Source organism: Oryctolagus cuniculus, chromosome 7 (assembly GCF_051225735.1).
Source record: "Oryctolagus cuniculus isolate XC-2025 breed Fujian yellow rabbit chromosome 7, ASM5122573v1, whole genome shotgun sequence".
Lineage (NCBI taxonomy): Eukaryota > Metazoa > Chordata > Mammalia > Lagomorpha > Leporidae > Oryctolagus > Oryctolagus cuniculus.
In genome coordinates this window covers 67,676,175-67,700,429 of record NC_142873.1, presented here as the reverse complement: position 1 = coordinate 67,700,429, position 24,255 = coordinate 67,676,175, and the positions used below count along the sequence as shown (strand labels likewise).

The 24,255-nt window shown below is 37.6% G+C and overlaps 1 long non-coding RNA gene across 8 annotated transcripts in view; it reads right to left on the bottom strand.

Annotated features, from left to right (window-relative positions):
* LOC103350106 (uncharacterized) overlaps positions 1-24,255 on the bottom strand; it is a 271,720-nt gene that overhangs the window by 48,410 nt on the left and 199,055 nt on the right. For 4 of the 8 annotated variants that reach the window (XR_016237152.1, XR_016237138.1, XR_007923525.2 and 1 more), the window contains 2 exons: positions 21,671-21,791; positions 15,690-15,955 (listed from right to left, as the gene is read on the bottom strand). This is a non-coding gene — a long non-coding RNA (uncharacterized LOC103350106). Of the gene's footprint in view, positions 1-15,689; positions 15,956-20,544; positions 20,655-21,670; positions 21,792-24,255 lie in introns of those variants that run through there. The other 4 variants (XR_016237146.1, XR_007923524.2, XR_016237143.1 and 1 more) reach the window with 2 other exon arrangements.

Sequence of the window (24,255 nt, the reverse complement as noted above, 5' to 3'; positions counted from 1 at the left end):
AGATATCTTGTATTTAGAAATTTTCAGTATGTGCTACAGCTAACACATTTTGCTACTCACAGAAATAACAAATCTAAAATTAAATTAATATAATAAACAAATATAAGAATACACATATGAGCATATATTTGGGTCACTATACATATATTTACTCCTTGCTGAGAGGGAAAAGAAGCAAGCATGCCACATTAGTTCTGAGCACACCATAGCCCTTAGTTTCTAATATCATTCTTCAACAAAAGGAACCAGAGATTTTTAGAAAAATAACTGGTTGTAGCATTGAGGACACAATAAGTCTGGAGAATTTTATAGTGCACAAGGTAAAATGACAGCAAGAGGAAAAGACAACATAAACAATGATGTATATATACATATATATATATGTCTAAGCAGTACATAAGCAAAATGAATGATTGTCAAAGGACCAGGGCTGGAATAATTTGAACAAAATAAATAAAGTAATTTTGGGCTATAACTCAAACTATAAAATAAATAACTATGAATTTATTTTGATATTAAAAATTACAGAAACAAATGGGAGAGAATTCAAAATTTTGTCCCCAAGGAGGTGGAAAATAACATCTAAGTGCAGGCTGTTCAGGATTTAAGTGGTGAAACCTTACAAATTTTGTCTTAGCCAGATGACCAAGGCTGATATCAGCAATGATAATGTGTTGATAGTATGTCATCTTGATATGATTTGAAAATTACACTTATTCTCTGTAGTTTTCCTCCCCCCAAAACCGTAACCCCAGTCTCATGAAAAAATCATCAGCCAAATCCCAATTAAGTACGGTCTACAAATATCTGACTCCTCAAAGCTGTCAAAGTCATCAAAAATGAGGAAATCTGAGAAACAGTCTTACCTAAGTATGTGTGTTCAATAGGGAATAGAATTTGATGGGATAAAAACTAATATCTCTAGAGAACCTGTATCCTATCAGGGGTAATTTTAGGGTATCATATCTTGTATCCAGTTCACTTTTCACCATGTCATAAACATACATATTTGAACACATTTAAAGAGGGAGAGACACAGTCAAAAATGGTAAGGGAGCCCAACTGAAACACCCACTGAGTAAAGGCATTTTCCTCACAATAGAAACTTATTACTTTATGCCCAGAAGGCAGAATAGTGACAAGAAAACTAGTAGATTCTCATTGAATACCTATTGAAAAAAATGAATAGGAATAAATTTTCAAAGTAATACAGTTACTTTCAATTGAATTTGATGAAACTCAAATTTTTTACTATTATGTAGAAGGTCCTGTCATGAGCTCATCTCATGGGAGGTGGATTCTAGGCTGCCTCAAAGGAGAGGCCCTTTAGGAAAAATATATGCTTGGGAGTTCATGAAGATCCTGTGCAGTGCCCTGACATAGTAGGTATCAAATCAATGAATCTCCAATGTGCTCAATTATGGGCAACAAATAGAGAAATTCAGACAAATTAGAAAAAAGAGTTTAGACTTCCTTAGAACCTACTCTTATAAGCAATGTATGTGTCCAGAGGAATTATGTAAATGAAGCTCTGATTTTATGATATGTGGAAACTCCTCTGAGTAGTTTTTCAGGAGTTGATTAGATCCATTCATTGCATGCTTTTCTCATTTATCAAGTTGTATAGTTTTTATGCAGACTGTAACACACACACATACACACACACAATAATAAAGCATCATGCTATTAAGTGACTTCATTTACAAACGGCTTTAAGGGAAATATAAAAATAGAATTTCAAACACAGACATATTTTGAAGCAATACTATATAATTATCTGTGAGTACAAGGAGGAGATGGTTTCTCCAATATACATTAAGCAGTAAAAAGCCAACTTCTGTCTGGAAATTCCATTTTATTACGCAATATACTCTGGGGGAGGTGGGAAGAAGATTGTAAATATCCAGCCAAGATACAAGTGCTACAGAAATGGAATTTTCATTACTGTGAAATCACTACTTTAGCACTTGCATACTTTAACAAAAATAGGCAAAAATCTTCATGGCATTAAAAGTTGGTCAATTTGTTAAACTTTTCAAATTTCCCTTTAGTTTTATATTTAATTCTATTCTAAATAACTTTTAAATGAGTTAATAAGAAAAAAAACCCATTGCTTCCAAAATACTAATCTAATTTATTGCTAATGTCATTATTATTCCTACTTTTGGTTTAGAAATAAAAATATTTATGTTATTCAGATAATAGGTTATTCTACCAACACATATTAAAGTTGAGAATATGCTAAAGAAGTCACAATGGAAAGGATTAAACTAGCCAAAAAGGTTATCTTAATGTTTAAATGTCTCATGATTTGTTTTAGTACCTTTTTAAAAATATTGTTTGTAGCTTACAAGGTAAAGGGTTCATTTCTTGATCTTTCTGAATTAAAAGCCAATAGGATCAATTTCACAGTTTCAATTTATTTTTGTCTCCTTTTATTAAAGCTGACCAGATGCCTTGAATTAATCAAGAGGGTTCTCCTTGTTTTCTCCTTGCTCCAGTAAACTTGACATTGTTGGTGACAGAAAGCATGGAATGCATAAAGCAACTTGTCACAGCATATCATGCCCATAGATGTGAAGCAGACTTTTGTTTCTCTACTTTCACCTCTGTTAATTTTGTACCCACGTATCCACAAGTAAATTCTGGGGGCATTCAAAGGAAAACATTTATGCTTCTGATTAGCTGAAAACAGAAAGAGAAAGCACACTTGGAAAAATAATACACCTCATAGTCTTGAAAAAGATAGTAGATACACTGTATGGATAAATCTGTAACCATAAATCTTGAAAAAATGGAGCTATGTACTGAATTCAGGAAAAGGACATTCCATAGGTATAACAATTCTAAGTAGAGGCAGAGCTATGCTTAGTAACCCTCTATTCATATACTCACAGAGCATTATTCTATGCCAGCTACCTTATTGGAGGCAGTGACAACTTAGAATTCATGCTCTTATGGAGTTAATACGCCAGTGAGAAAAAATGTCTAAGACTAATATCAGTTAGTCAACAGCATTTGAGAGTAACAGCAAAAATGACAACAATGATATCAGAAATAAAAATAACTGCCAAATGTAATGTCTACCCAATGTCAAGTCTTTAATTTTATAGCTCTCCCAAGAAACATCGGAAACAGGCAATTAAACAATAAACAATGAGGAGAAAAGATTAAATCATTTACCGAAGGCAGGAAAATCAGTAAGAAGTGAAGATCCCTAGTCTGAATCTCAGGCCTTTTAACTTTCTTACACTGACTTTAAAAAATAGCCAACACTGAGGTTGAAAACAAACTTCTTCTTAATAAAGAAAACATTGTAAGTTTTATTTCTGGAAATGCAATATCTTGAAGGAGGATGACATTTACACACCAGGAGCCCTAATAGCATTGTGGTTAACAGCAAAAATTCTGAAGTCAGACATTCTAATTTAAAAACCTAGCTGCTACTAACAGCCAATTATTCAGTCCTTCTCTGCCTCAATTTTCTTATCTATGAAAGGGATGGGGCCGGCGCTGTTGCGCAGTGGGTTAAAGCCCTGGCCTGAAGCGCCCGCATTTTATATTGGGCACCAGTTCTAGTCCTGGCTGCTACTCGTCCGATCCAGCTCTCTGCTATGGCCTGGGAAAGCAGTAGAAGATGGCCCAAGACATTGGGCTCCTGCATGTGCAAGACCTGGAGGAGGCTCCTGGCTTCAGATCAGTGCAGCACTGGCCATTGCGGCCATCTGGGGAATGAAGCAGCGGATGGAAGACTCTCTGTCTCTACCTCTCTCTGTAACTCTGACTTTCAAATAAATAAAATAAATATTAAAAAGAAAAAGAAAGGGATCACAACAGCATTTCGTTTTTTGGCTTCTTAGGTATTAGCTGGTACATGTGAAGAGATTACAGCACTGCCTAACTGTATCAACAGTCAATGAGTATTATTGAAATTGTTCATCTAAACTCAAGCAATTGAAGTAGACCTAATGTAGACACTTTGCTTTTCAGGAAATCTATTAAAATTCTTTTACCTCTCCTTTCAAATTCCAGTAAGAGATACTTCAACAAATTTATGGAAATGTTTAAATATAAGAATTTGTTTAATGCATAAATTTTTTGAAATCTATGATTAGTTTTTGCCATCATATACATCTTCAGTGCATTTTCTCAAGTACCTCCTTATTCCTATGTTGCCTCCACTTTTAGTAAATATTGGTCACTTGTCTATTTGTCTTTCTCCTTTGTCATGGCCATAGCTTCTCTCAATATTTTAGTCTGTCATGGTTATCCTCCTCTTACTATATTCTTTAATCTATATTTTCACTCTTTTCCCTCACTTATTGTCCATTTCAAACTTTTGGAATTTGTTTATAAGTTACATTACAATTTGTACATTATTTTGCCTTACATTAATTCTAAATTTCAACTCTTACTGTTCAGTTAGTATTTTATCATGCTTTTTTCTTTTCTCCTTTCAGATATTAATGCAGCATCTAAAAGTGTTGTACGCATTGGCAAGTGATAGAAATTTGTGGGTATAGTAAATGAACACTCTTTAGCACTGTTTTGTATCTTCATGTCCCTTACAAAGGAGGGTAAGTAGGAAAGATAGGAAGAGTATAATTTCCTATAATTTGAACTTTTTCCCCTTTGTTTTATTTTTAGATTCAGAATTTTTCTGCAAGAGCCTTATACCTTATTGGTATGTCATATCATACTAATCATAGTATATACGTTCTCATTTTAGAAAACATTTGCTTTGATTTGAGTGAAACCTTTCCATTTTTGAATCCCTTTTTCACTGTACTTTGGATGTAATGAAAATGATCATGAACATTTTCTAAACTGTAATCCAGTGCCAACGTGGAGTGGGTTCTTCTGACCACTACATTGTTATAAACAAAACTCACACCGTAATTTTCCCCCAAATGACATCACAGGATCGTCTATCCAAAGCATGAGTATCTTTGGATGAGGGAGGCAACCAGAAGTGAAAATAGATGTTGGAAAATTACATATTATACTTTGTAATGTTTGTATTCAGCATATTTTGAGCCAACATCTGTCCCTTAGATGTAGTCATACATCTCTATGGATTTTAATGGTTGGGTATCTAAGCACAAAATACTTTGAAACAATTAATTTAAATCAAAATCCTTTGAAACTCCATAGAAACAATCACATTTTACTTCAGATGTGATCAAACTAGCACAATTTTACTGTAGAAGTGGAAAAAAGTATATTCAGGGGCCAGCATTGTGGCACAGTGGGTTAAGCCACCACCTGCAATGCTGGTATCCTATATGAGCACCCATTTGAGTCCCCTATGACAGACTTCCTATCCAACTCCTTGCTTATGCACCATGGAAGGCAGCTGAAGATGGCTCAAATGCTTGGGCCCCTGCCATCCATGTGGAAGACTCGGATAGAATTCTAGGAACCTGGCTTCAACCTATCCCAGCCCTGGCCACTGTAGCCATTTGGAGAGTGAACCAGTTGATGGAAGATCTCTTTCTATCTCTCCCTCTCTTTCAATTTGTAAATATGCCTTTCAAATAAATAAATCTTTTCAAAAGTATATTCAAAACACCACCTAAATGTTTTATACTATGTGGAAAATATCTCCCTTCAAAGTCAACATCTAAATACTCCTGCAAGATAACTCACAAGTGTCAATTGAAATATGTCATTTTATGACAACTAACAATTATGTTAATGCTAACTCAGGAAAAACATGAAGGTGAAAAACTAACACAAAACCAAAACAAATTGCTTGTGGGTCCCAGAATGGAAGCATTAGCATCTCCTTTTGACCACTGCTTCTCAAACTTGGAGTGTTCACGCATCAACCTGGATTCAAGAGAGCTGAAGTAAGGCTGATTGTTTCTTTTTCTTTTCTTTCCTTTCAAGTTTTTATTTTACTTATTAGAGAGAGAGAGAGAGAGAGAGAGAGAGAGAAATCTCCCATTTGTTGGCTGACTCCTCAGATGCCCACAAAAGCCAGGGTCAGGTAGGTCAAAGACAGCTGCTGGGAACTTATTCCAGGTCGCCTATTTGGGCAGGAGGGACCTGACTGAGCCATCATTTGTCGCTTCCTAAGGTGCACATGAGGAAGAGATTGGAATGTAGAAGAGCCAGACCTGAACTCATGTATGTAGCTTCTTAAGTAATATGCTAAATGTCCTAACCAAGAATCTGCATTTCTAATAAGCTTCCATGTAAGACCAAATTGCTGGCGTTGTGGCATAGTGGGTAAAGTGCAGGCTCATCCCATATGAGCACCGGTTTGGGTCCCGGCTGCTCCACTTCCCATCCAGCTCTCTGCTGTGGCCTAGGAAGGCAGTGGAAGATGGCCCAGATCCTTAAGCCTCTGCACCGGCGTTGGGGACCCAGAGGAGGCTCCTGGCTCCTGGCTTCAGATCGCCCCAGCTCTGGCCATTGTGGTCATCTGGGGAGTGAACCAGAGGATGGAAAACCTCTCTCTCTCTCTCTCTCTGTCTCTCTCTCTCTCTCTCTGCCTCTCTGTAAGTCTGACTTTCAAATAAATAAATAAATCTTAAAAAAAAAAAGTTGCTACCCCATGGCCCATGCCTTCAGTAGTAAAGGTTCTAGAAAATCAAGGGATTCTACTGTGAATGCTGTATTTTATCAGCCTACCCATAATGATATTTTTTTATGGTACTACACACTGCATATGCATGTCTGTGAAGCACTTTGGAAATAACAGATATTTCTTTTTTCTTTTTTCTTTTTTGACAGGCAGAGTTAGACAGTGAGAGAGAGAGAGACAGAGAGAAAGGTCTTCCTTCCGTTGGTTCACCCCCAAAATGGCCGCTACAGCTGGTGCGCTGCGCTGATCTGAAGCCAGGAACCAGGTGCTTCGCCTGGTCTCCCATGCAGGTGCAGGGCCCAAGGACCTGGGCCATCCTCCACTGCACTCCCGGGCCACAGCAGAGAGCTGGACTGGAAGAGGAGCAACCGGGACAGAACCTGTGTCCCAACCCTGACTAGAACCCGGGGTGCTGGCGCCACAGGCGGAAGGTTAGCCTAGTTAGCCGTGGTGCCGGCCAGCAAATATTTCTTGAATGTACACCCATGAAATAAAATTCAGAAGTAAAAACTTCGTATCAAGGAAGTAATTAAATAATTGATAAAGTTTTATGAATTAAATAATGGATAAAGCTTTTGGAAGTATGAAAAACAGCATGAAAAAAAAGAGGAAATTTATCAGGTTGTTGCAAATAAATGTATGGGGGCCAGCACTGTGGTGTAGCAGGTAAAGCCACCACCTGCAGTGCTGGCAGCCCATATGGGTGCCAGTTCGGGTCCGGGCTGCTCCTCTTCGATCCAGCTCTCTGCTATGGCCTGGGAAAGCAGTAGAAGATGGCCCAAGTCCTGCACCAGTGAGGAGACTGGGAAGATGCTCCTGGCTCCTGGCTTCAGATCAGTGCAACTCTGGCCGTTGCGGCCAATTGAGAAGTGAATCAGTGGCTAGAAGACCTCTCTCTCTGCCTTTTCTTCTCTCTCTGTGTAACTCTGACTTTCAAATAAATAAATAAATAAATATAAAAAAAAGAATGTAAATGTATGTATTCCCTGAAAAATGGTACACATTATGGCAAGGCCATGATTTATTTCAACATTTAACTTGATAACCACACCCTACTGATGAGTAAAATTATTTTAGTAATTTGAAGAGTTTGAAGGGAAGAACTTTTAAAAAAATGTGTATGAGCAACCCAAATAATTTTTCATAAAGGAAAACAGTAAAATCAGGAAGTTTGGCAGTTATTAAATTGTCAAGAACTTTGAAAATTTTAAATACATTAAGAATGTGCACTTGTTAGGGCCAGCACTGTGGTATATTAGGTTAAGCCTCTGCCTGCATTACTGGTATACCACATGGGCACTGCTCCACTTCCAACCCACACCTGCTAATGGCATTGGAAAGCAGCAAAAGATGCCCAACTGCTTGGGCCCCTGCACACACGTGGAAGACCCAGAAGAAGCTTCTGGCTCCTGGTTGTGTGTACAGCCCTGGCCTTTGCAGCCATTTGGTGGGGTGAACCAGCAGATGGAAGACCTCGTTCTTTGTCTTTCCCTCATCTGACTTTAACTATGCCTCTCAAATAAATAAATAAGTCTTTAAAAAGAAAAGGAAAAAAAGAATGTGCACTTGTTTTGACAATTGTATTCTTTATTCTCAACGAAATAGTAGTCTTTCTTACTAGGTTGATTTAATAGCAGTTGAGTGTGGTATATCCTATTGGAGCAGCAATTTCTAAAATGAAATATTGCTACATCACTAGAATATTTTAACATTCATAGGCATGAAATTTTGGAGCATTTAGAGTCACAAAAGTCCTTGGAAATCACATGGTGCATTTCCTTCATTTTATAAATGAAGAATTATTGTTCCAATAAAATTAGATGATTTCTTTAAGGTAACACCCAGCTAGTTAGTAGCAGAAGTAGGACTAGAAACCAAATTGCTTATTCTTGTTGTCAATAATTATTTTTACATAATAGCTTAAATTTTCAGGTTTTACTCTGGTCATTTTTCAAATGCACTGAAAACCACAATGATGATGGTGATAGATTTTTGCCCAACATTTGAAGTGCCTAAAACACAATTAGGCACATTTATTTGTTTTATTTTTTGTTGTTTCTGTTTAAATTAGATTAAAATATTTGCTAAAGTATACATTAGTTGTGTAAAGAAACAATTCTGGTGGCAATTTATTAACAAAGAAATGATATATTCATGAGAAGGAATTCTGATATAATTAGAATGTATAGGGTTTAAGTTGAAAGCTAAAATCAGAAATCTAAGTACTATATTTGCAATATAATTTTTTGTTTTGAATGCCACAGTTAAAATTATGTTCCGTTTTTACAATCCTGGATCCTTATCTGGCCCTTAGAGTAGGAAATCCAGTCTTTTCCCAATACTCCAGAATAAGAACCTATCCTTGTTTGCCCTGGCTTGTTGAATTTTTCCTTCTCCTTGATGGCTTGCTAATATAGCCAGAGACTGAGAACTCAGGTGTACTTTATTAAGTCAAATTTGTACAACGTCTGGCCTTCTCAGAGCCTCTCTGTGTGGTTAAATGTTCTCCAGTTCTGAAATCACTCTCTTGGCTAACTTTCAGAGCAATTCAGATATCTGGTGCAAGGCCATAAGCAATTGAAATTGCCATAGAGCCAAAGGACTGGATTAAACAGAAATAAAAGAAGCTCAGAAGTCAAATTGTCTGTAAGTCAATGCTTTTTTTCAGTGCAGTTGCCTGTTCTTTGGGGAAGGACCCCTCAAATGCTAGGTGCACTAAGAAAGTTCCATAACAAAAAGTGTTCTAAGCTTTTACTGTGACAACTTGTAAAGAGCAGATTTTTCAATTGCTTGCTTTCCATTTTTTCAAGTTTGCTCACAATCTAAGGTTTGAGTAAATTCCAGCATAAACCCTACATTGTGCCCAATTTAATCTTCCCAAAGACAATGGGAAGAGCAGCCCAGAATCACTCTTCCACAATGGGGAGTGTCTTCTGCACATGGGGCATGCATGCTGACCTTCCCTGACAGCAAACCTAATGGGACACCACCTTAGAATTCATGATATTAACTATTAAAAAATAGTTCCTGGGCCAGCGCTGTGTCTCACTTGGTAAATCCTCTGCTTGCGGCGACGGTATCCCATATGGGTGCCGATTCTAGTCCCGGTTGCTCCTCTTCCAGTCCAGCTCTCTGCTGTGGCCCAGGAGGGCAGTGGAGGATGGCCCAAGTACTTGGGCCCCTGCACCCACATGAGAGACCAGGAAGAAGCACCTGGCTCCTGGCTTTGGATCGGCGTAGCTCTGGCCATAGCGGCTATTTGGGGAGTAAACCAATGGAAGGAAGACCTTTTTTTCTCTCTCTCTCACTGTCTATAACTCTACCTGTCAAATAAATTAAAAAAAAATAGTTCTCAATATCAAGGAGAAATCTATGGCCCTACTTCCCTTACATTGGAAAGTTTCTTTGGCTAACTTTGGTAAAATTTCGGCTGAAAATACACTTGACAAAGAGGTTCTGCTTAAAGCCACACACCACCAGCATGGAAACCCTAGGTTCTTCACATACACGAGTAATCTAACACACTATTTTGAGAACAGTTTATACATAATTTCCTCACATCTGGGTATGTAATCTGTTTTAACACACAAAAACATATATTTGAACAAGATACATTACTACTAAGTTTTAGATATTAGCTCTAAGACTAGAAAAAAAACTATTTGAACATCCTACCTCCACAAGATAGATATAGACAAGGATAAAGCTATAGACAGTTCTTTAGAACATGGAAAATAAATATGAATAACTGATAGCAAAAGAAACCTGATATAGAGGAAAAATAAATATGCAATATTAAAAAGGATAACATTTTTGTCTAATTGGTGGTTGACTAGCCTGTATTTTCTTTTTTTAAGATGTAATTATTTATTTGAAGGAGAGTTACAGCCAGCACCTGGCTCCTGGCTTCAGATCGGCGCAGCGCACCAGCCGTAGCGGCCATTTGAGGGGGTGAACCAATGGAAGGAAGACCTTTCTCTCTGTCTCTCTCTCTCTTTCACTGTCTAACTCTATCTGTCAAAAAAAACAAACAAAAAAAAACACAACAAAGTGGAGCAAACTGGTGCCCATATGGGTTGCCAGCCCTGCAGGCAGCAGCTTTACCTGCTATGCTATAGTGCCAGGCTCGATTTATCCATATTTTCAAAAACATTTACTGAGCATCTATTTTTCATAGAGAAACCAGCTTTCTCTTTGATTCAGCTTCTCTACTTTTAAATACGTATTCTAAACTTTTTTCAATTCTCATTATTATATTTTGCAACTTAGGAAAACAAGTTTCATTGGGTTTGTGTAATAAAACAGAGAATACAATGTTTTACCATTAAACTTAAAAATATGTTAAAGCCTCAGAATAGTTTGTATTCTTAGCTAGTTATTTATATGCAAATAAATTGGGCATCTGGTTAACATGTCTTTCACCAAGGACTTCAGATCTTATAAAACTGGGCTATTATTCATGATTGTATTGATTCAGTAAATATTGAGTACACACTCTTGCTGTGTGCTTGTCTAACTGCTGGATTCAACACTGAATAAAACACATAACCGTATTTCAAGTGAGATTCTGAGATCCACAGCCTACAGTGGTCCTCACTGGTTTATAAATCTTGGTGTCCTAAATGACTCAGAGTCTGTGTTATACAATTTTAGACCTATCAAAATTATTTAGCGATTTTGTGTACTTTTTTTCCCTCTTCAGTGCTCTTTTTGTTTTATCTGGCAGAAACACAACAGATAAATAGGAAAATAATGAGAAGTAACTTAAAAAGACTGTTTGAATCTGATTTGGGGGCCTAAAATATCAGTGTAATAAGTTGATATTTTTATCCTCTAGCAAATGAGGAAATGTACTGCTTTAGATAAGAAGCAAATGGCTTTATTGAATCTACAATGGCTGAAAAGAATTGTAAGACATTTGTATCATGCAAGATGAAACATGATTGTACCTGATGTGAGTGATAATGAAAGAGATAAAGTAACAGATGGGAAGTATCTACTTGCTTCCATTTTTATTCCTTTTAGCGGAACCTACAAGCTCCAATTCCCTTCCTGGGTTCCTTTACAAGGTTAAGTTCAGGACAGGTTAAACTTCCTCTTTCACTGCTGTGACTTCTTATCATTGAATTAGCCTGCGGAGGATTCCAGCTTCTGCCTGGGAACCCAGCCTGTGCTGCATTGATTCTCCTTTTGCACTTTTCCCCCTCCAGTCTCAGAGTGAAAGCAACTTCCTGCTGCTGATAATCTCTGACTTCCCTCATCTTCCCTGGTCAGCCTTTCAACCTCTTCCAATAATTATATAATAAATTCCTGGAATTGAATTTCCTGTAGTTTTTGAGATGCTGAATGATGTTTTTGTTTCCTGAATGGACTCTGAGTGACACAGAGTGTTTCTGGATCAAAATATTTTAATGAGCTATCGATTTTAAATGAAGACCACATTCCATTCTGTTAAAAGGAGCTACAAGTGGATTTTTCTAAGATGAGTGTATTTAATTTTCTTGACTGAAGACTGTCCGGCCAAACAATAGCAACTTATTCCTATTAGCTGCATCAATAAATTTGTTTGTGGGAGGGTGGGAGGTTGTAAAGAGGAACTTAAAGGCAATTAATAAAAACAACTTGAAAGTACAGCTTCAGGTACTCCTTTTATCTCCTGATTCTGGATGCTGCAAGTCTGGGGTCAGGTGTCAGTGGGGTCATGCTTCCTCTGGAAGCTTTGTCTTTAGTAGAATTATTTAAAGTTTGCTTACTTATTTTCATCTACTTGAAAGTCAGAGTGACAGTGAGAGAGATGGAGAGGGAAAGAGAGATTTTCAGCTCGTGCTCACTTCCTAAATACCTGCACAGCCAGGACTCGGCCTGACCAGACAGGAGCCCAGAACAAGATCCAGGCCTCGATGTGTGTGGCAGGTTCCCATCATTTGGTGCCTCTCATGAAGCTGATTTGAACTGTGATAGCCGGGACTAGAAACTGGGATGTCCATACGTGATCCAGGTGGCAAACACAACTGAATTCACTGCACTATGTCTCCTGTCCCACTCTGGAGGCTTTGAAGGAGAATCTGCTCCATTGTTCTCTTCTGGCTTCTTATGGTTGCTGGCAATCCTTGGAGTTCCTTGGTTTGTAGATGCATCACTCCAATCTGTTTCAGTCTCCATATGTTACTGTCTCTGGATATCTCAAAGCCCAAAATAAACAAATGCTGGTATAAACATACCATGGAATGCTATATGGAAATGAATGAACTATTGAGACATGCAACAATATCAGCGAGTCTTAATTATGCTGAGTGGGAAAAGCAATACTATTTTGTTCCATTTATATAAAATTCTACAAAATCCAAAATAATCTATCACAAAATAAAGTGGATCAGTGGTAGCCTGGGGACACACTGGAAGGATTTGGGGATGGGAGGAAATACAAAGGGGGAGTGAACACATTTTTTTGGGTTATGAAAAAGTTCATTATCTTGATTTGTGGTGATGGTTTCATGGCTGTATACATATGTCAGAGCTCATTAAATTATAGTCTTTAAAACGTTCTGTTTATTGTATGTCAATTATACTTCAATAAAGCTGAAAAAATTGAATTCACTGGGATGAATGCCATGAGAAAGAAAAGCCCTGAAATATTCTGAGGATGTGCTGGGAAGGTACCTCATCCAGGCTAACTCTTTGAGGCATGGAAATGCTAAATCAAGAAGACATTATGATTTAACATTGAAAAAGGAATAAAACTCTTCTGGAAAGTGGGCCTTGTGAGTTGGGAGACATTCTATCGCAAGGAAGCGGGATGTACAAAGACACAGAGGCAGATAGCTTGGAACCCCTTCCCCAGACTGAGGTAAAACAGGTAAGGGGAGAGATGGGAGAGATGAAGTTAAAAGGAGAAGCACAAAGTGGATAGGATATCAACATTCCATTTCAGTCCATTTGAATCTTCTCTTGAAGACTAGAGGGACATTTTGAATGCTTTTAAATATGAAATACTCGATGTACTTCTTTAAAATGACTTTGAGTTGAGAATAAAAAAAATATGGCTATGTAGTCAAAAGTAATATAGGCAACTTGGGGGAAAACCTTCTGTCATCAATTATAATTCAATTTAGTTGAATTTACCACAGTTCTCTGAAGTCATTACATTTGTTTACAGTATATTCCACTGCAAACTGGGAGACATCCTGTCAGTAGTGTAAATATTATCTGGTATCCTATTACAAAAACAACTTCTTAAATTTATAATAATTTTCTGTAGTCTGGTTTTTAGATTAAAGACATTGTCATATTTCATTTTAAGTCTTAAATGCCTCTTCCAAAATTACAAACAACATGCTTCTTAGCCTTAACCAGAAGAAAATACTAGAATTCTAAAGAAGAATAATGGTTTTTATAAACATATTATACTGCTAATCTCTCCCTTTAGTTGTTTTAATCTATGATATTTAGAAACAGATATATGTATCTATAGGATTTTGGTATGATTTCTACATATAAAATTTTATTATGCATGTATATGCAACTTATTTTTCTCACTTATGAATATATAATGGACATTTCTACTCTATAATAAATTACAAAGTAAATGTCTACTTTACATAAGCATTATATGCAGTCCTAAATGTTTTTAAAAAATGTTCATTTTATTTGAAAGGCAAAAACATATGAGGGGGAGAGAGAGAGAGAGAATGAGAGAGCGATCCTCCACTGATTCACTCCACAAATGTTCACAATAGCCAGGGTTGCACCAGGCTGAAGTTTGGAGCTCAGAACTCCGTCTAAGTCTCTCAAGTGAGTGACAGGGATCCAAATACTTGGATGATTATATGGGCCTCTCAGGATATGCATTAGTAAGAAACTGAATTGGAAGTGGCTTGAACTGCATATTCTGACATGGGATACAGGCATCCCAAGTGGCAATTTAACCACAGTGCTAATTGCCTGCCCTAGTCCTGAATTTTAATGGATAGAGCTTAACTTCTCCCCAGATTTGGCATTTCTCAGTTCCATACAATGCTAGTCAATTTTCTCAGGGAATGTTTAACGTCCCTTTTACCTTGCAAATACAACCATTCTAGAAAAAAAGTACACTATAAAAAACTCAATGGATTTTAATTTTTTGCATCAAAAATTATTTTTAACTTGTCTTTTAATTAACTTATTTTACTAACTTTATCTTTTTAAAAGATTTTATTTATTTACTTATTTAAAAATCAGAGTTATAGAGAAGGAGAGGTATAGGATGGAGAGGTAGAGGCAGAGAGAGAGAATCTTCCTTCTACTGGTTCACTCCCCAAATGTCCTCAACTGGGTCAGGCCAAAGCCAGGCTCAGGAGCTTCATCTGGGACTCCACATGGGTCCATGGTCCCAAGCACTTGGGCCACCCTCCACTGCTTTTCCAGGCATGGTAGCAGGGAGCTGGATCAGAAATGGAACAGCTGGGACTCGAATCAGTGCCCATATGTGATGTTGGTGCTGAAAGTGGCAGCCTTATCCACTATGCCACACTGCCAGCCCTTTAACTTGTCTTTTAATTCTACTTTTCCATGAACTTTTTGAAATTAATATTTATTTTGACCTTTAGCCACTCAAGTTACATTGGACTGGAAAAAGAAAAGCTGCTATTTATGTTTTAGTTCCAAATAAAAGTGATGAGTAAGGACAAACATGTATGCAGATGTGTATCATAACACATCTACTAATATGTTCTTTTTAAAAATGATAGGTCATCCAAGCCAATCTCCATTAAGAGAACAATATAATATCATTTAAAATCAGCCAGTGCTTTGAGTAATGCTAATGGAACTTCACTGCTGAATTGGAATAGATGGAATTCATACAACTATAAATTCTTCATTTTATGAGAGATGTATGCTTTTAAATGCTTTTCTTCAGGAATCTGAAAAACAAGGGAAATGGTTTCCAACTCAGGAAAGAATTAACCATATATTACTTTCCTTAATACAGGTAGGAGTGTGTACTAGTTAGGCTCTCATGGTTCCAAAAAACATTGACGCACTTCTGGTAATGAAAAAAGGGAAGTTATAACTGCAAGGTGTCCGGCGCATAACAAATCTTCCCAGGCAGACGAATCAATTAATTCACAGGCTTTTATTGGGGTTCTGCTCCCGGGCAAGGTTCCCCGGTCCCAACAGAGTGGGGGCCGGGGAAGTCACGTGTCAGAGATTGGGAGGGCTCCTTTTATAGATTCAGGGCGTGGGGGTTAAAGGTTGAGGCGGGTCTGATCCTCACTGGTTGACCTTTAGGCACGCGCGGGGACCTTGACAAAGACTTTTCTTCCCTGGAAGTATAGGCCTTCCTTCCATGCGGATCCCAAAGCTACCATCAACATAAGCATGTTTCTTGAAATAAGAAAAAAATATTTCATTCATCAGTAGAGTCTTCAGAAAACTCAAGAAAGGCTGAACAATATTTTTGAGAAAAATAATTATGATACAGTAACTGTATATGAACATGAAAAATTTCAAAGTGTTTTTTTATACCAAAGTAAAAATCTTTTAATTCTATTTTTACAAACTTTTGATGTATCTTTGGATAGTAACTAAAGTATTGCCAGGTCTACCAAGGGAAAGTGGAACATGGTTCAGGTTTAAGGTTTATTAGTCTTCATAGGACCTCTTGAAGTGCCTTCAAGAATTGGTTTAACACCTAATGAGGTGTTTTCCCATTTCAGTTACAGAATTGTCTCACTCTTTCTGATTTTTAATGATCTATATTCCCACTCTACTATCATGATCAATTTGATGATTCTGCACCATCTCGTTTCAGCTTCTATTTTGAATTACCAAGAATAGAGAAGCAGTCACAGACTTTTTATATGAGCACAGTCTGGGAACCACACAGGCTTATGGATTAGAGTACGGATTAGGTTCTGTTTTGTCAGATGGTCATGCCTGCTCCTAATGACTAAGATCAAGGTTATGCTGTTATAATTCAGAGATGGCCACATATGCTAAAAGAGCAATCTGGAGATATTTTGTCAGCAAATACATCAATTCAGTCAGTTTCAATCAATACAGGCAAGTGGTACTAGTTGCCTAGTATCATGTGAAGAACAGCCTTTAATTATATTTATACATTCAAAAATGAGGTTTCCTTACATAAGTTATTTAACTGAAGGCATGGGTTTGCTAACACATGCTTACACACACATACACATGCCAACACATTAATGTATGCAACAGAAACACCTCTGAGTAGGCTTTAAAATTTGTTCACCACCTTCAATTGCTTTGATTTCTGAGTAGAACTGTAAGAAATAGTAATTACTAGAAGAAAATATTCTGTGTATTACTGAATGAAATCAGCAGGAAATTTTAATATGAATAAAGTTCTTATTAACAATGAGATATTTTCTTTGATGACCTGTTCTTTCCACTGGGATCTCAATTGCGGAGATCTTTCATTTAGGTTTTTTTTTTTTAACTTTTATTTAATGAATATAAATTTCCAAAGTACGATTTATGGGTTACAATGGCTTCCCCCCCATACCGTCCCTCCCACCCACTACCCTCCCCTTTCCCACTCCCTCTCCCCTTCCATTCACATCAAGATTCATTTTCGATTATCTTAATATACAGAAGATCAGCTTAGTATACATTAAGTAAGGATTTCAACAGTTTGCTCCCACACAGAAACATAAAGTGAGGAATAATAGATGATTTTTTTTAAATGATGATGAAATCAGATCAGACCTATTGTCATGTTTAATCCCAGTGAGAGTCAAGTTGGGAGTTGATAATTTTTTTTTTTAACAGAGGATCAGTTTAGTATGCATTAAGTAAAGATTTCAACAGTTTGCACCCCCATAGAAACACAAAGTGAAATATATTGTTTGAGTACTCATTATAGCATTAAATCTCAATGCACAGCACATTAAGGACAGAGATCCTACATGAGGAGTCAGTGCACAGTGACTCCTGTTGTTGACTTTACCAATTGACACTCCTGTCTATGGCATCAGTAATCTCCCTATGCTCCAGTCATGAGTTCCCAAGGCTATGGAAGCCCTCTGAGTTCTCCGATTCTTATCTTGTTTAGACAAGGTCATAGTCAAAGTGGAGGTTCTCTCCTCCCTTCAGAGAAAGGTACCTCCTTCTTTGAAGACCTGTTCTTTCCACTGAGATCTCACTCACAGAGATCTTTTGCCAGAGTGTCTTGGCTTTCCATGCCTGAAATACTCTCATGGGCTTTTCAGCCAGATCCGAATGCCTTTAGGGCTGATTCTGAGGCCAGAGTGCTATTTAGGACATCTGCCATTCTATGAGTCTGCTGGGTATCTCACTTCCCATGTTGGATCACTCTCCCCTTTATTTATTCTATCGGTTAGTGTTAGCAGGTACTAGACTTGTTTATGTGCTCCCTTTGACTCTTAGTCCTTTCATTATGATCAATTGTGAACTGAAATTGATCACTTGGAATTGTGAGATGGCATTGGTACATGCCACCTTGATGGGATTAAATTGGAGTCCCCTGGTATGTTTCTAACTCTACCATTTGGGGCAAGTCAGCTTGAGCATGTCCCAAATTATATATCTCTTCCCTCTCTTAGTCCTACTCTTATGTTTAACAGGGATCACATTTCAGTTAAATTTCAACACTTAAGAATAACTGTGTATTAATTACAGAATTTAACCAGTCATATTAAGTAGAATAGACAAAAAAACTACTAAGAGGGATAATGTATTAAGTTGTTCATTAACAGTCAGGGCTATAATGATCAAGTCACCGTTTCCCATAGTGTCCATTCCACTTCAACAGGTTTCCTTTTTGGTGTTCAGTCAGTTGTCACCGATCAGGGAGAACATATGGTATTTGTCCCTTTGGGACTGGCTTATTTCACTCAGCATGATGTGTTCCAGATTCCTCCATTTTGTTGCAAATGACTGGATTTCGTTGTTTCTTACTGCAGTATAGTATTCTAAAGAGTACATATCCCATAATTTCTTTATCCAGTCTACCGTTGATGGGCATTTAGGTTGGTTCCAGGTCTTAGCTATTGTGAATTGAGCTGCAATAAACATTAGGGTGCAGACTGCTTTTTTGTTTGCCAATTTAAATTCCTTTGGGTAAATTCCAAGGAGTGGGATGGCTGGGTCGAATGGTAGGGTTATCTTCAGGTTTCTGAGGGATCTCCAGACTGACTTCCATAGTGGCTTGACCAGTTTGCATTCCCACCAATAGTGGGTTAGTGTCCCTTTTTCCCCACATCCTCGCCAGCATCTGTTGTTGGTAGATTTCTGAATGTGAGCCATTCTAACCGGGGTGAGGTGGAACCTCATTGTGGTTTTGATTTGCATTTCCCTGATTGCTAATGACCTTGAACATTTTTTCAGGTGCCTGTTAGCCATTTGGATTTCCTCTTTTGAAAAATGTCTATTGAGGTCCTTGGCCCATCTCTTAAGTGGGTTGTTGGTTTTGTTTTTGTGGAGTTTCTTGATCTCTTTGTAGATTCTGGTTATTAACCCTTTATCTGTTGCATAGTTTGCAAATATTTTTTCCCATTCTGTTGGTTGTCTCTTCACTCTCCTGACTGTTTCTTTTGCAGTACAGAAACTTCTTAATTTGATGCAATCCCAATAATTAATTTTGGCTTTGACTGCCTGTGCCTCCCGGGTCTTTTCCAGAAACTCTTTGCCTGTGCCAATATCTTGAAGGGTTTCTCCAATGTTCTCTAATAACTTGATGGTGTCAGGTCGTAGATTTAGGTCTTTAATCCATGTTGAGTGGATTTTTGTGTAAGGTGTAAGGTAGGGGTCTTGCTTCATGATTCTGCATGTGGAAATCCAATTTTCCCAGCACCATTTATTGAATAGACTGTCCTTGCTCCAGGAATTAGTTTTAGATCCTTGATCAAATATAAGTTGGCTGTAGATGTTTGGGTTGATTTCTGGTGTTTCTATTCTGTTCCATTGGTCTATCCATCTGTTTCTGTACCAGTACCATGCTGTTTTGATTACAACTGCCCTGTAGTATGTCCTGAAATCTGGTATTGTGATGCCTCCAGCTTTGTTTTTGTTGTACAATATTGCTTTAGCTATTCGAGGTCTCGTGCCTCCATATAAATTTCAGCACCAATTTTTCCAGATCTGAGAAGAAGGTCTTCGGTATCTTGATTGGTATTGCATTGAATGTATAAATTGCTTTTGGGAGAATGGACATTTTGATGATATTGATTCTTCCAATCCATGAGCATGGAAGATTTTTCCATTTCTTGGTATCCTCTTCTATTTCTTTCTTTAAGGTTTTGTAATTTTCATCGTAGAGATCTTTAACGTCCTTGGTTAAGTTTATTCCAAGGTATTTGATTGTTTTTGTAGCTATTGTGAATGGGATTGATCTTGCCAGAGTGTCTTGGCTTTCCATGCCTGAAATACTCTCATGAAGGGAGGAGAGAACTTCCACTTTGACTACGACCTTGTCTAAATATGATCAGAGTCAGTGAACTCAAAAGGCTTCCATAGCCTTGGCAACTCATGACAAGAGCCTAGGGTGATTACTGATGCCATAAACAAGAGTGTCAATTTGTTAAGTCAACAACAGGAGTCACTGTGCACTTACTCCTCATGTAGGATCTCTGTCCTTAATGTGATGCACATTGTGATTTAATGCTGTAACTAGTACTCAAACAGTATTTTTCACTTTGTGTTTCTATGGGGGTGCAAACTGTTGAAAGCTTTACTTAATATATGCTAAACCGATCTTCTGTATATAAAGAGAATTGAAAATGAATCTTGGCCAGTACCTCGGCTCAGTAGGCTAATCCTCCGCCTTGCGGCACTGGCACACCGGGTTCTAGTCCCATTCGGGGCACCGGATTCCATTCTGGTTGCCCCTCTTCCAGGCCAGCTCTCTGCTGTGGCCCGGGAGGGCAGTGGAGGATGGCCCAAGTGCTTGGGCCCTGCACCCCATGGGAGACCAGGATAAGTACCTTTCTCCTGCCTTCGGATAGGCGCGGTGCGCCGGCCGCAGCGGCCATTGGAGGGTGAACCAACGGCAAAGGAAGACCTTTCTCTCTGTCTCTCTCACTGTCCACTCTGCCTGTCAAAAAAAAAAATATGAACCTTGATGTGAATGGAAGGGGAGAGGGAGCGGGAAAGGGGAGGGTTGCAGGTGGGAGGGAAGTTATATGGGGGAAGCCATTGTAATCCATAAGCTGTACTTTGGAAATTTATATTCATTAAATAAAAGTTAAAAAAATGAGATATTTTCATAGCAAAGCTAGATATATTGCCAATATGGAGAATTTTAGTTTGGACTTGTGCCTGAGAAGACAGCAGAGGATAACCTGTGGACTCTGGTTCCTGCCACTCAAGTGGGAGACACAGACAGAGTTTTGGAATCCTGCTCTTTTTAGCCTGGCCCAGTCCCATCTATTGAGCCATCTGAGTAGTGAACCAATGGATGGCAGATTTCTTTCTGTCTCTCTGTCTCTGTCTCTGTCTTTATCTCTCTTTCTCTCCCCCCAACCCCTCTACCTCCATCACTCTGCTTTCAAGTAATTAAACCTTAAAAAATAATAGAAATGGGCATTAGCTGCATTTTTATTATTAGAAAACCCCATTCTTTATTACATGAGCTGCCACGTTTGACAGTAATTCTATAGTAGGAAAATTTATTCATTATGGCAAAGTCTTGGTACAAAAGCAGTATGGGTTAAAAGTCTTACCTTTTTCAAGTAAAAGCAGCATTAAAAATACTATCACATAAGACAATATTTATAAAGGTAAAGAATGTATGTAAAGGAAGACTTTGTTTTTCATTCTCATCTTTACATTATTAAAAAAGAAAGAATGATATTTTTTCCAGAGTTTAACAATTATAAATAAATCATAAAAATTCCCTGGGTGGTTTATGTGATCTAGGAAGTATCTCTTAAAATGTGTCCCAGATACTTCCTTCACAAGAATCACCATGAGAACTTGCTAAAGAGAATATTCCTGGGTCCTACTACAAACCTACTACTTTAGAAATTCTGAGGATGGGACGAAGAGTCAGTATTTCTTAATAAATGATCCACAAGCTTGTTATAGCCACTAAATATGAGATTTACTTACTTTTGAAACACCCATTTTATGGGCTCCAAATGAAGAATTGAAACTTTCCCAGTGGAAAGTTTCTCCCAGCTCATATACACTGTTGTTTGATAGTCTGTCTCTCTTTCATGTTCCAGAAATCCTATATGAGAAAAGCAACACTAAATTAGGATAATTTCCACTTCCAAATAGGAGCTCAAGTAATGAAATTCTTTTCTTTTTTGATAAAACATGAGCCCACATTGTTTTATTGCTAGGGCCAGCTATTTAGAGGATAAAATCAGTGTGGCTAAAGGGAATCTTAGAATTTCACTTGGACACATGAACTAATATGTTACTGCAACAATCACTAGTGTTAGTGATTATTATGTTTTGAATTCATAAAAATATATCACTACCACTGTTAACTAGGACTTGCTCAACATTTAATAATCTACTTTTGTAGGAACTAGTTTTAGAAGAGCAAACATTTCATTTTAGAATATGTAAAACATATTTTGAGCATAATAGACTTTCTTAAAAAACATTTATTTGCTTATTTATGTGAGAGGTAGAGTTACAGACAGAGAGAGGGTGAAACAGAGAGAGAGGTCTTCCATCTGCTGGTTCACTCCCCAAACAGCAACAAGAGCCAGAGCCGAGCAGATCTGAAGCCAGGAGCCAGGAGCTTCTGCCGGGTCTCACACACGTGTGCAGGGGCCCAAGCGCTTGGGTCATCTTCCACTGCTTTCCCACGCCACATAGAGAGCTGGATCCGAAGTGGAGCTGCTGGGACTCCAATCCATGCCCTGTGGGATGCCGGTGCCACAGGCAGAGGCTTAGCCTACCATGCCACAGCACTAGCCCTGAGCATAACAGACTTTCTGCCTACTGAATTGTTCATACTTGTTAAGTCTACATCAGATAAAGTAAGCATATCAGTCTTGCGGATTTTAAAATAAAGACAACAAATCACATTTACATATATTATAAAATAAACTTGAATGTGATATATAAATGGGTATTAAAAAGCAAGTTAAGGAGTAATATATTTTTCTGAATTGTATAAAAATAGACACTAGATTAAAAAATCACTGTTATTGTTTATGTGATGCAAATGTGGGTGAATATAATCTTAAGTATTTGGATTGACCAAATTTTCCAAAATGAGCATGTGTTGCCTTCCAAATAAAAATAATACTATCTTTAAAAAATTCCATTTTCCTGGAAATAAAAGTCTAATTAACTGATTAATTTTGTATTTTGTATATATTCAATCAATATTTATTGCAAATGTTCTAAATTTCATTATTTATGCTTGGTTCTTAGATGATACAGTGAATAAGATAGCTATGGCTGTGGTGCTTACAGTATATTGAGAGAATATGGGCCATTAAAACAAGCAAATAAGACTTAGTCTGAAAGGTAATATAAGGGACAATATCAGGTAACATTAAAACTCTGGACCCAACAGAAGAATTTAGAGCATGCTTCTGGAAGCAGAGGCCACTTAATCAAAACTTGAATATTAGCAGCTGATGGCAAAGTAAAAGGAGAAATGGAAGAATCAGTGTGGTGCTTTGGGAACCTATTTGTAATTAAGTGTGTTTGTGTGTAGGGTGGATTGAGAGACTGTGCAAGTAGGAAGGAGGTAGATGCAAGGCTTGTAATTTAATCAGGGCCTAGATAATGAAGGGCTTTTCAAGGTCTGCTCACCTTTTTGAATGTTGCTCTAAGTACAATAGGAATCAATTAACAAGCTTTAATTTTTTTTAATGACCTGAACATTTTTAGAGAGAAGTGCAAATCAGATGAAAAGATTAGCTGGAGGGGACAAGACAGAGTTAATGAGACTGGTTAGGAAAGTGTTACAGAATTGCTAAAAGAGAAAATGATAACAAATCCAGTTTTGCACATCTTAATTGGCTTTGTTTGAAATTCTAGCATTGGACAGCAGTCACGAACAAAAAATTATTCAGAATGCTCCACCCTACCACATGTGCAGCTTCTATTTATAGCCAGAGAAAAGGAAATGACATACACAAAGCAGAAGTGAAGTACAGAGATAACTATTGGTGACAGCATGTTCTACACCTTATTTGAACCTGGTTTAAACAGTTGGCTTCCTGTTGTTGACTGAAGTTGGGCTGCTGGGAGTGTCTGAGACTTGCCTGCTTATAAGGAGTAGACGCCATTTTGTTTACACTTCAAGTAAGGTTACAGTTCATTATGTACAGAGACACTTTGAGCTCAAACTTCAAATTCATACAAAGGTAGCTTTAAACTCAGTCTAATTCAATTCAATAGTATCCTTTGAGAAGCAGAGGTAATGAAAATGGAGAATGAGAATGGTAAGACTAATGATTTGGATTTTAAGATGAAGAAAAATGAAGTCAAAACTATATTTTTATTTCTTTCTTTGAGAGTTTTTTTTTTTTTTAAGATTTATTTATTTATTTGAAAGTTAGAGTTACACAGAAAGAGAAGGAGAAGCTTACTCCCAAATTGGCTGCAATGGCCAGAGCTGTACCAATCCAAAGCCAGGATCCAGGAGCTTCTTCTGGGTCTCCCACATGGGTGCAGGGGCCTAAGGACTTGGGCCATCTTCTATTGCTTTCCCAGGCCAT